At 43.4% G+C, this 13,366-nt stretch overlaps 2 protein-coding genes across 3 annotated transcripts in view; both read left to right on the top strand.

The window, feature by feature from the left end:
* The window catches only part of LOC141105649 (alpha-2-macroglobulin-like protein 1), a 583,128-nt gene that overhangs the window by 424,274 nt on the left and 145,488 nt on the right, over positions 1-13,366 (top strand). The gene's annotated exons all lie outside the window — the stretch shown is intronic.
* Positions 1-13,366, top strand: part of LOC141105416 (alpha-2-macroglobulin-like) — a 162,132-nt gene that overhangs the window by 40,357 nt on the left and 108,409 nt on the right. The window lies entirely within an intron of this gene.

Here is a 13,366-nt window from a genome sequence, read left to right as displayed (position 1 = left end):
CTGGAAGAATCGGTTGCTGCTGGAAATGATTTGCATCATACTAATAATTACTTAATAATCATCTACTCACTACTATATCACTACAACATGGAGCTCTGAAGGGACAGCATGCATGCAGTGTAATGCCGCATACACACGATCGGAATTTCAGCCAGCAAAAGACCGATGAGAGCTTTTGATCAGAAAATGTGACTGTGTGTATGCTCCATTGGACTTTTGCTGGCTGAATTCCAGCCAGCAGGGGCGTTGCTAGGAGGCAAAAAGACCAGGGGCTTCAGCCGGAAGTCCAAAAACCAGGGGGGGGTGGCGCGGCTTTTTTGGGGGGCTGGGTGGTTGGGGGGTTGTGTGACTTACAAGTGCCCATCAATGCTGACCAGTAAACACACCTGCCTGACACTGACCATTACACTGACCTGCCTGACCTACATACACTGACCACTGACCTGCCTGACCTACATACACTGACCACTGACCTGCCTGACCTACGTACACTGACCACTGACCTGCCTGACCTACGTACACTGACAATGACATATATTCCACACACTGTGTGTCTGACCTACCTCAGCTCAGCCATGGAGTGTGGTCAGCCTGAGTCAGTCAGTCACCGTCAGAGAGGAGCCAAGCCGAGGAGGAGAGCCACCCACCTGAGTTGGGATATAGCGTTCCCACCTTCTGGAGCCTGCAGGCTAAGATGAACGTCACATGTCCTGTGGTGCTGGCATTGGCGCTGCAGGCTCCAGAAGGCGGGACCTGTGGCACTCGGCTGCTTTCGGCCACACTCGGCCACTTTCGGCTGCACTCAGCCACACTCAAAATCAGATCGGTCTCAGCAGCGGGCACTTGGGGCTAACAATGGATTGCAGCATTCCATTGACTCTGGGCTTCTTGGGGTCACATTCAGAGCTTCAGCCCCCCTATCCACCCCCTCCCTACGCCCCTGCCAGCCAGCAAAAGATTGGGAGCATGTTCTCAATTTTTCGGTTGGAAAAAGTTCCTATCCGAAAATACGATTGTCTGTAGCAATTTTGACGCGCAAAAATCCTACGCATGCTTGGAAACAATTTGATGCATGCTCAGAGGCATTGAACTTAATTTTCTCGGCTCATCATAGTGTTGTACGTCACAGCGTTCTTAACGGTCGAAGGTTCAGCGAACTTTTGTGTGACCGTGTGTATGCAAGGCAAGCTTGAGCAGAATCCCGTCGGAAAAGCCATCATATCTTTTTCTGACAAGAAGTCCGATCATGTGTATGTGGCATTAGTATCTCATAAACAGTGCAAATTTAGGAGATATTCACTCTACCTACAGGTAAGACTTATTATAGGCTTACCTGTAGGTACAAGTCAACATGACTTTACTACCACTTTAAAGGTTCAGTCTTTTTGCAGATTACAGGATATACAGTATGTCCAATATTTACACTGAAACTCAAGCTAAAAATTCATTTTTTTAAATTTTTGGATAGAGTGGGTAATGATACCAAATGTTGTCAGGTTTTTAATGCTGTCTGTGTGGGGAGATTTTCTCTGGCAGTTGTTACTGGGACAGAGAGTATGGGAACATCCAGGGCTGGTGCTACCACTAGGCAAACTAGGCAGCCAAACTGGCAAACAGGAAAACTGGTGTTCCTACTCTCTCTGCAGCAAGCAACTAAGTCTCAGCATCAGCAGGCAGCCGGTGCTCCATTCGTACATAGTGTCAGAGGCGCAGCAGCGGAGGACTATGTCTGTTTCCCGACTCCCGAATGAATGGAAGCAAGCAAACATTAATTGATGGGCGCTGGTATTCTGCATTGATGGGCGCTGGTAGGCTAAATTGATGGGCACTGGTAGGCTGCATTGATGGGCGCAGGTAGTCTGCATTGATGCGCACTGGTAGTCTGCATTGATGGGCACTGGTAGGCTGCATTGATTGGCACTGGTAGTCTGCATTGATGGGCACTGGTAGGCTGCATTGATTGGCACTGGTAGTCTGCATTGATGGGCTCTGGTAGGCTGCATTGATAGGCGCTGGTAGGCTTCATTTGATGGGCGCTGGTAGGCTGCATTTGATGGGCGCTGGTGAGGCTGCATTTGATGGGCGCTGGTGAGGCTGCATTTGATGGGTGCTGGTAGGCTGCATTGGATGGGCGCTACATTAAAAAGGTGGGGTATACATGGGCGGAGCAAAGGTGGTGGAGTCAGAGGTGGAGCCAAGGGAGCTGCAAAATTAGGTTTTGCCTAGGGTGTCAAAAATCCTTGCACCATCCCATCATAATCAGTTGTCACTGAGACAGAAAGTAAGGAAAAACACACCATGGACAGTTGTTACTGGGAAAGAAAGTAAAAGAGATCCAAACATCAGCGGAGTGGATATGGACCTGTCAAATGCCTGCTCAGCAAAGTCCACAAATGTGAAAGAGCCCTAAATGATTAGGGATGAGCCGAACACCCCCCTGTTCGGTTCGCACCAGAACTTGCGAACAGGCAAAAAATTTGTTTGAACACGCAAACACCATTAAAGTCTATGGGACACGAACATGAATAATCAAAAGTGCTAATTTTAAAGGATTATATGCAAGTTATTGTCATAAAAAGTGTTTGGGGACCTGGGTCCTGCCCCAGGGGACATGGATCAATGCAAAAAAAGGTTTAAAAACAGCCGCTTTTTCGGGAGCAGTGATTTTAATAATGCTTAAAGTGAAACAAAAAGTGTAATATTCCTTTGAATTTTGTACCTGGGGGGTGTCTATAGTATGCCTGTAAAGGGGCGCATGTTTCCCGTGTTTAGAACAGGCTGACAGCAAAATGACATTTCAAAGGAAAAAAAGTCATTTAAAACTACTCGCGGCTATTAACCGATTCCCGCACGCGCACCGGCCAGGAGCTCCGTGAGTTGGGTCCCGCGGACTTGATCGCCGTGGGGATACCCGCAATCACCTCATGAAGAGAACGAACTGCCTAGTGACAAGTGTCACTCAATCTCTGCTCCCTGTCATTGGAGCAGAGATCAGTGACGTCACACACAGAGCCCATCCCCCTACAGTTAGTAATCACTCCCCTAGGACATACTTAACCCCTCCCCGCCCCCTAGTGGTTAACCCCTTCACTGCCAGTGTCATTTACACAGTAATCAGTGCATTTTTAATCACACTGATCGATGTATAAATGACAATGGTCCCAAAAATGTGTCAAAAATGTGCGACATGTCCGCCATAATGTTGCAGTCACAATAAAAATCGCTGATTGCCGCCATTACTAATAAAAAAAAATATTAATAAAAATGCCATAAAACTATCCCCTATTTAGTAAACGCTATAACGTTTGCACAAACCAATTAATAAACGCTTATTGCGATTTTTTTTTTTTTTTTACCAAAAATATGTAGAAGAATACGATCGGCCTAAACTGAGGGAAAAAAAAATCTGTTTATATATTTTTGGGGGATATTTATTATAGAAAAATTAAAAAAATAATGCGTTTTTTTTCAAAATTGTCACTCTTATTTTGTTTATAGCGCAAAAAATAAAAATTGCAGAGGCGATCAAATACCACCAAAAGAAAGCTCTATTTGTGGGAAAAAAAGGACAACAATTTTGTTTGGAAGCCACGTCGCACGACCGCGCAATTGTCAGTTAAAGCGACGCAGTGCCGAATTGCAAAAAACGCTCTGGTCAGGAAGGGGGTAAAATCTTCCGGGGCTGAAGCGGTTAATGAATTGCCGGTCCGACAATACACATAAAAGTTCATTGATAAGAACGGCATGGGAATTTCCCACAGGGGAACCCCGAACCAATATTAAAAAGAAATGACGTGGGTGTCCCCCTAAATTCCATACCAGGTCCTTCAGGTCTGGTATGGATATTAAGGGGAACCCCGGCCAAAATGTAAAAAAAAATGGCGTGGGTCCCCTTCAAAATCTATACCAGACCCTTATCCGAGCACGCAACTGGGTAGGCCGCAGGAAAAGAGGGGGCGTGAGAGCGCTCCCCCCTCCTGAACCGTACCAGGTCAAGTGTGTCAGAGGGGGCAGGGTCACCGGGTGGCCCCGCCCTCCATTATTTAAGAACCGTCAGAAGAGTAGAAGCATCACACAGTGGGAGCCTCCCACCATGCCATCATGGATGCGGAGCGGCCCGAGGAGAAGAAGGAAAGAAGACGCCGTGGAGGAGATCCCGGATGAGAACACAAGAGGAAGAACCAGAAGAACCAGAAGAAGAACAAGATGGAGGAAGAAACTGAAGGAAGATAGAAGAAGCATTTAAATAAAGGAATTGTCAAAAACTGTCTCTTGTCATTTTTAACATTTTTGACAGTTTTTTTGTTAAATGGTAGGGGTACTTTTGTACCCCCTTACCATTTCACACAGGGGGGAGGGCTGGGATCTGGGGGTCCCCTTGTTAAAGGGGGCTTCCAGATTCTGATAAGCCCCCACCCGGGCAAGGGTTGTGGGGATGAGGCCCTTGTCCCCATCAACATGGGGACAAGGTGTTTTGGGGGGGCTACCCCAAAGCACCCTCCCAATGTTGAGGGCATGTGGCCTGGTACGGTTCAGGGGGGGTGCTCTCTCGTTCCCCCTCTTTTCCTGCGGCCTGCCAGGTTGCGTGCTCGGATAAGGATCTGATATGGATTTTTGGGGGGACCCCTCGCCATTTTTTTTAAAAGTTTGGCCGGGGTTCCCCTTAATATTCATACCAGACCTGAAGGGCCTGGTATGGAACTTAGGGGGGCCCCCCACGTCATTTTTTTTTTTTAAATTTTGGTCCAGGGTTCCCCTGTGGGGAATTCCCATGCCATTTTTATCAATGAACTTTTATGTGTATTGTCGGACCGGCAATTCATTAATAGGCGCGAGTAGTTTTAAATGACTTTTTTTCCTTTGAAATGTCATTTTGCTGTCAGACTGTTCTAAACACGGGAAACATGCGCCCCTTTAAGGCATACTATAGACACCCCCCAGGTACGAAATTTAAAGGAATATTACACTTTTATTGTTTCACTTTAAGCATTATTAAAATCACTGCTCCTGAAAAAACGGCCGTTTTTAAAACTTTTTTTTGCATTGATTCATGTCCCCTGGGGCAGGACCCAGGTCCTCAAATACTTTTTATGACAATACCATGCATATAAGCCTTTAAAATTAGCACTTTTGATTTCTCGCATAGACTTTTAAAGGGTGTTCCGTGGCTTTTGAATTTGCTGCGAACACCCCAAATTGTTCGCTGTTTGGTGTACTGGCGAACAGCCAATGTTCGAGTTGAAAATGCGTTCGACTTGAACTCAAAGCTCATCCCTATAAGTGATGGCAAAATTAAAATTCTTCTACATATGATTGAAAAAGAGGGGATACTGCCATGTGTCAATCTTCTCTGAAATATTATTATCCTACCCCATATCTATCACAGCAGCATGAAGCTTTGAGAACCTAGAAGGCTGTATTGATTTGTCTGTCAAATTTAGTAGTTTGCGGGGGTCAGGCTTGAGTCAGAAATAGATGCCAAGTGCTTCTTTTTACTTTCATGAAGATTCAGCCTTGTGCTTACATGTAAAATAAATTTTGACTGTGTGTAAAAAGAACTATAGAACTTTTTCTTGTTACCATAAACTGCAATATGACCAACATACAGGGGCGGATCCAGAGCTTAGTCTCGGGAGGGGCACTGCCAGAAATATACATTTTTTTTGCGGACAATTTATCGGGGAAATGACGGTTGCTGGTGCTTTAATCATCCCAGCACCATGGTTGTTATGGTGTCAGGATGATTGAAGCGCATTATTTCTATTATTACATTGTAATATAAAATGAAATCATTGAACTCACCATAATGCAGTATCAGTGGGAACCCTGAGCGTGTCACCTGCCACCGTCGCCTGCCACATTTTGTGGATTGTCACTTGCCTGCCACCAGATGCAGATTGACACCTGCCACATGTTGTGGATTGTCACTTGCTACATCAGCTGCCACTAGATGCGGATTGTCACTTGCCACACCTTGTGGATTGTGACTTGCCACGTCACCTGCCACTGGATGCAGATTGTCACTTGCCACGTCATATGCCACACATTGCGGGTTTTCACTTACCACGTCAACTGCCACTAGATGCTGATTGTCACTTGCCACGTCATATGCCACACATTGCGGATTTTCACTTGCCACGTCAATTGCCACTAGATGCTGATTGTCACTTGCCACGTCATATGCCACACATTGCGGATTGTCACTTGCCACGTCATCTGCCACTAGATGCGGATTGTCACTTGCCATGTCATATGCCACACATTGCGGATTTTCACTTGCCACGTCAATTGCCACTAGATGCTGATTGTCACTTGCCACGTCATATGCCACAAATTGCGGATTGTCACTTGCCACGTCATATGCCACTAGATGCGGATTATCACTTGCCACGTCATCTGTCACTAGATGCGGATTGTCACGTCATCTGCCACTAGATGCGGATTGTCACTTGCCACCCAGATGTGGAGTGTCACGTGCCAGGTAAGGTGGTGTCTTGCTTGTTTCCTTGTTCCAGAGACAGGCAGCAGAGAGATAATGTAATCTCCCTGCTGCCCACGCTACCTGCACAGTGAGGGTGGAAGTTAATGCAGAGATGTGGGGGCAGTGAGAGATGATGTCATCTCTCTGCTCCCCTGCTCGTCGGCTCGCTGATTGGCCAGCCACCCCCACACACACACCTAGCCTGCTCACCCGCCCATCCACACACGGAGCCGCCCGGCCAATCCGCTCTCTCTCCCGCCTGCTGCCTGCCCGCCCTCGGCTCGCTGATTGGCCAGCCACCCCCACACACACACCTAGCCTGCTCACCCGCCCATCCACACACGGAGCCGCCCGGCCAATCCGCTCTCTCTCCTGCCTGCTGCCTGCCCGCCCTCACACGGAGCTGCCCGACACTCCCACGGCGGAGCCGGCCGCTCTCTTATCCACCCATGGTGGAGGAGCCGCCCGCTCTCGCTCTCGGAGCCACTCGCGGCGGAGCCGCCCGCGGAGCTCACCTGCCCGGCCAGGCTGCAACAGATTTCTCGGGGGTGGCAATTGCCCTGTTGCCCCCCCCCTGGATCCGCCCCTGCCAACATAGCGAGAGATTTACTAAAACTGGTGCTCACAGAATGTGATGCAGCTGTGCATATTAATCCGTTTCTAACTTTAGCTTATACAATCAAATGCGTTGTAAAGTCAGAAGGTTTTTTACCTTAATGTATAGAATGCATTCTATGCAGCAGCCCCCCTCAGCCCTCTTAATGCTTACCCGAGCCCCTTCTCTGTCCAGCGATGTCAATGAGTGTCTCCGCCATCCAGGACTCTCCCTCCTGATTGGCTGAGACACAGCAGTGGTACCATTGGCTCCTGCTGCTGTCAATCAAAATCAGTTAGCCAGTCAGGAGGGAGAGGGGGTGGGCCAGAACCACAGCTTTGTGTCTGAATGGACACACAGAGATGCAGCTCAGCTTGGGTGCCCCCATAGCAGGCAGATTGCTGTGGGGGCACTCAATGGGAGGGAGGGGCCAGGAGCACAGAAAAGTCACCCGAGAAGAGGAGGATCCAGGCTGCTCTGTGCAAATCCAGTGCACAGAGCACATAAGTATAACCTGTTTGTAAAGTCTCCTTTTTTTCTATAAAAATAACAATCACTTTAACCACTTCAGCCTCAGAAGGATTTGCCCCCTTAATGACCAGGCTATTTTTTGCTATACATCGCTTTAACTGACAATTATGCGGCTGTGCGATGCTGTAACCAAAGTTTATGTCCTTTTTTACCCACAAATAGAGCTTTCTTTTGGTAGTATTTGATCACCTCTGTGGTTTTTATTTTTTGTGCTATAAACAAAAAAAGACCAACAATTAAAAAAAAAAAAAAACACTTTTTTTTACTTTCTGCTATATTAAATATCCAAAAAAATATATAAAAAAACAAATTTATACATCAGTTTAGGCCAATATATATTCTTCTACATATTTTTGTTAAAAAAATTTCAACAGGCGTATATTGATTGGTTTGCGCAAAAGGTATTGTGTCTACAAACTACGGGATAGGGACTTTTATTTATTTTTATTGTTCTTACTGGTGATGGTGGCGATCTGCGTTTTTTAGTGGGACTGCGACATTGCGGCGGACAAATCTGACCCCAAATGACACTTTTTGGGGACCAGTGACATTATTACATTTAACCTCCCTGGCGGTGTGATTATTTCAGATTTTTGATGCTGAAAGCTGTACAATTATTTTGCATGAAAATTTGGCGTTTTATATTGTAGGCCTGTAATTCTTAGAAATAACTCACTTAAATCTGTCCAAACCAGAGTCTAGTAGACATCCTGGGTATGATAAAGTTTGAAACACGAAATCATAAATTATAATATAATAAATAACTATAAATACTTATAACAAATAATAATATAATAATAATAAAAATTATTCAATAATGTAATCAAATCAAAAACACTGAAATTTGCTTAGTTGCAGAATTGTCGCTGTCATTACTTTCAGTGTTTAATGACGGATTTCCCCCAAATCACTATCACTCAATTCTGCAAGTGATTCTAATTTATTATCGCTGTTTTCTAGCTGGTCTAAAACCACTTTTGATTGAAAGGGACGGTTTTGGTTGCTATGGACAATCTCCAGTTTCCAGGCAGAACAATATTTAAAATATAAAAATGCATGCAGGGCACTGGACAAAGCACTAGGGACAAAAGGGAGGTGAAATAAATTGGTACAGTGATGTAATCTGTAAGATCACATTGTACTGTATATGTATTGTGTTTTTTACTTTTAGAATTTGCCGCCGTTCTCCATCCCCGTGCGTCACAATGCTCGCAGGGAACGGAACTTGGCTCTGTGATGAGTGGAGGACACAGCCTCACACACAGAGCAGGGAGGACATCACAGGATCCTGTGGACAAGGTAAGTTTGCTGTACCTGGATCCTTCGATGCAATCCCGAGTGTGGCTCGGGGTTACCGCTTTTGGTGCTGAAAATCTACCCCGAGCCACACTCGGGATTACCATCAGGGAGGTTAAAAAATGCACTGATCAATGTAAAAATTACACTGGCAGGGAAAGGGTTAACACTAGGGGGCGATCAAAGGGTTAAATGTGTTCCCTGGGTGTGTTCTAGCTGTAGGGGGGATGGGCTTACTGGAACATGACAAGGATCACAGGGGTCCGTGGCGGCCGCGGTCCGTTTATCAAAAGGGTCCTGCGCAATTTTGGGTTCAAATTTTGACTTGAATCTGAATCATACCTGACCCCGTGAACAAAACCAAACTGCAGCCAGATATGTGTTAACCCGGCCTTATTCACAGACCTATAAATGGGGAAACTGAGGAGAAGAGGGGTTAATGTAGTCAAAAGTATACTATTTAAAATAATACAAATACTCTATTAATAATGCTGTACTCCAGGCTGACAAATAACTACACAAGTGGAACAAATATAAAAATATATAAATATTTGATCTTTTGTCTCATTGTCCCTTGGCCTCTGTATGTCTTGTCTGGCTATGAAGACTGATCTTGTTAGTGTGACAATAAAGCGAGCCTGTCAGTTGTGCTAGAAAGGGGCAGGATAAGCCTCTCTGGCCTTACATATAGTCCAATATTTGCTCTTGTTTGGGTAGTAAATTGTTAAAGAGGAAGTAAACCCTGGTGGATTTTTCTTCCTTTCTTCTTCCCTGCAAAGTAAAGGCATAATGTACTAGTATGCATCACAAATTAGCACAATATGTGACACTTACCTGCAAATGAAGCCCTCATTGTCCCCACTGGAGACCGCATCCATGTTCACCCCTTTTCCTTCCAGGGCCATGGACTCTGTGACTGGCTGGAGCCACATGACGTCACTCCCGTGAATGCACACAAGAGCCGCCACATGCTCCTGAAAAATTGGCATGGGCAGCCATTCCTTCAGAGAGCATAGGCCAATGACATCGTCGACGCAGTATACAGTATATATCTCTTAAACGGCGCACATTTAGGAGATATTTATAATACCTATAGGTAAGCCTTATTCTAGGCTTACCTATAGGTACAACTTACACAGGGAGATTTACAACCTTTTTAAAGTCCCATACAGAAGTAGACATGTGCAATTCGCTTAGTTCTGAATTCATTTTTAACGAATTTTGACATATTAATTAATTTGTAAAAATCCAATTGAAAGAAAACCTGTTTAATGAATTTTTCTAAATATCCATAAATTTGAATATTCGAAAATTTGTAAATTTGAAAATCCAAAAACCAGAAAATTCGAAAATCTGAAGTACTAACTATTAAATTATAGGTATTGGAATTGCCTTTCAAATTTGGCTGTTAGTGAACGTAACGAATACGAATTCACCCGAAGTTACGAATTAACCAAAATAATGAATGCTGTATCTTAACGAATGGAACGTAATGAATTAATAATGATAAATAACAATAATAATAATAATAAAAACTTTTTATTATTTTTATTTATTATTATTCATTTGTTATCTTCCATTTGTTTATATGGGGCATTCGCTATTTTGGATAATTCGTAACTTTGGATAAATTAATTCACTAACAGCCAAATTTGAAAGGAAATTCCAATACCTATAACTTAGTTAGTTATTATAAGTTAGTTAGTTAAAATTTAAAATTTTCTGATTTTCGTTCTTACTTTCTGATTTTCATTCTTTCGAATTTCCCTATTTTCGTTCTTATTTTCGAACTTTCAGCACTGCACATTCGAATAACGCATCTAAACAAAGGGAACAAATTTATTCAAAATAACTAATTTTGATCATATCGAATGACCCGAAAAACTAAGACACTGCACATGTCTAATTTCTGCTAGCTGAGAAATGAACAAATAGGGGAAATCATGCGAGCCACAATAATCCAATGCTCAATGTGCATAAAATGTGGAAATCAGAAAATAAAATATATATACAAAAATATATATATATATATATATATATATATATATATATATATATATATATATATATATATATATATATATATATATATATATATATATATATATATATATATATCTAGCAGCAAACGCAGTTCACGTATTCATAATCATGCAAAAGTATAAATAAAAGATATTTGCGCTGCGCTTGATAATATATTGTAAGGATGGTGTCAAAAATCACTAGTAAATAAATATCAAATAAAGTAAATACAACTTCCACATAAGAACTTCCTATGTGCAGTGTGCGTACTATCTTCTACATTGTATATGTGTATCAAACAATTAAAGTGCAATGTGCATGTATAATCATGTCACAATAAACTTAATCCAGTGATATACTAAACAACATGCAATATCGCATATGGTGCAGCATGCAAGAAAAATGACAAATAGCATAAAAGCGCCCAGTGCTTCTTAAACGCAGTCAAAATAATCTGCGTTTGGTGATATCCTTAATATAGTGCCCATAAAATGTCCAAATCAAATGTGCATCTGTGTCCAACAGAATCCAAAACATCCAGTGCACTGAATTCGAATGCTGCAAGCAGCCGTGGTGTGTTCTGGTGCCCCCCCCCCCAAAGTGATTGCGCTCACCTCAGAGCGTGTGACACAGGAGAATGTGAGTACCCCTTTGTGGGAAGTTGTTTTATATCCAAATAAACTAGTGTTTGATAGTATTACACTATGTAGTCTCTCTTAATTTTTATGATTGGATGTCTATGGAGCCTTATTCAACCCAAAGTGAGTGGAGATCGCATCTAGTATACCATGCAGAGCCCAAGGGGTGGCTACAAAGCGTGATTTGACATAGCTAGCTACTGTGTCACACGCTCTGAGGTGAGCGCAATCACTTTGGGGGGGGGGGGGGGGGGCACCAGAACACACCATGGCTGCTTGCAGCATTCGAATTCAGTGCACTGGATATTTTGGATTCTGTTGGACACAGATGCACATTTGATTTGGACATTTTATGGACACTATATTAAGGATATCACCAAACGCAGATTATTTTGACTGCGTTTAAGAAGCACTGGGCGCTTTTATGCTATTTGTCATTTTTCTTGCATGCTGCACCATATGCGATATTGCATGTTGTTTAGTATATCACTGGATTAAGTTTATTGTGACATTATTATACATGCACATTGCACTTTAATTGTTTGATACACATATACAATGTAGAAGATAGTACGCACACTGCACATAGGAGGTTCTTATGTGGAAGTTGTATTTACTTTATTTGATATTTATTTACTAGTGATTTTTGACAACATCCTTACAATATATTATCAAGCGCAGCGCAAATATCTTTTATTTAAGCTGAGAAATGAACCTCTCAATAATTTTTTTTTCACAATAATCAGATAGTCCACTTAAAGCTCTTGTCTAATATTATCCTCGCAGTACATCATAATAACTACTGTACTTAAAGCGGAGTTCCACCCATATAAAAGTCGACAGCTACAAAAAGTGTAGCTTCTGACTTTTATTAATCTGACACTCACCTGTCCCACGATCCAGCAATGCGGGCGTACGAAGCCCCGCTCCTCTCCCCCTCCTCTCTGCGGCGTCGGCATTGTCACTGTGGGTGCCTGGCTGTAGCTTCACAGCCAGGTACGCACTGCACATGCGTGAGCCGCGTTGCGCGCTGTGACTGGCCAGGCAATCATCTGGGACCTGTGAGGTGTCCCAGATGATTGCTGAGAGGGAGGGGGGAGAGGTGAACATGCTTCCGGCACCGCAGTGCACCGGGTGTAAGTGGGAGATGGATCCCTCTAAAAAGAGGGTATCTGCTCCCCTCCCAAAAAAATGAAATGCCAAATGTGGCATGTCAGAGGGTCACCTTCACTTAAAGCAGTTTCATTTTTGGGTGGAACTCCGCTTTAAAACAAACTTGTCACAAAAAAAATTCCAACCACCAGCTTTGTCCAAGTCTCCCACCCTCCAGGCATGAAATAACACATGGCATGTCACCTGCCTCTCCACAGTACAGTGCATGGTGCCCAAGCCGCAAATCACTAGGCCCTTATGCCATCATACAGGGCAGGAGGTGTGCCATTCAATTCACAATCATCACCAATAATAAGTCAACCTGCCTTTTAATATAACAATAAAAAGTGTTTGGGCTTAATTTTGAAAAGTGTCCAAAGTTTAATTCTGATTCATACTGGTTACTGGTTGCTACAGGCAACAAGAAATGTTCAGTTTTTATACATTAAAAAAAAAATTGTTTCCTCTTTTCTTTCAGGAAACGAAGTTAAAAATATTTACAAGTGCAAAAATTAGAAAGCCAGAGGAGTGTGTTACGGAGATTTTATACGATTTCTTTGCGGAAGAAGGTAGGAAGATGTTTTTCTACTAAACCTTAGGCCTTAGGCTGTACACCTTTCTGAGTGTTGCTCACATTTAATGCCATAGGTG

The sequence above is a fragment of the Aquarana catesbeiana genome, linkage group LG08 (genome assembly GCF_042186555.1).
Source record: "Aquarana catesbeiana isolate 2022-GZ linkage group LG08, ASM4218655v1, whole genome shotgun sequence".
Lineage (NCBI taxonomy): Eukaryota > Metazoa > Chordata > Amphibia > Anura > Ranidae > Aquarana > Aquarana catesbeiana.
Note: the sequence above shows the minus strand (reverse complement) of the source record. Positions and strands in the feature narration are given on the sequence as shown.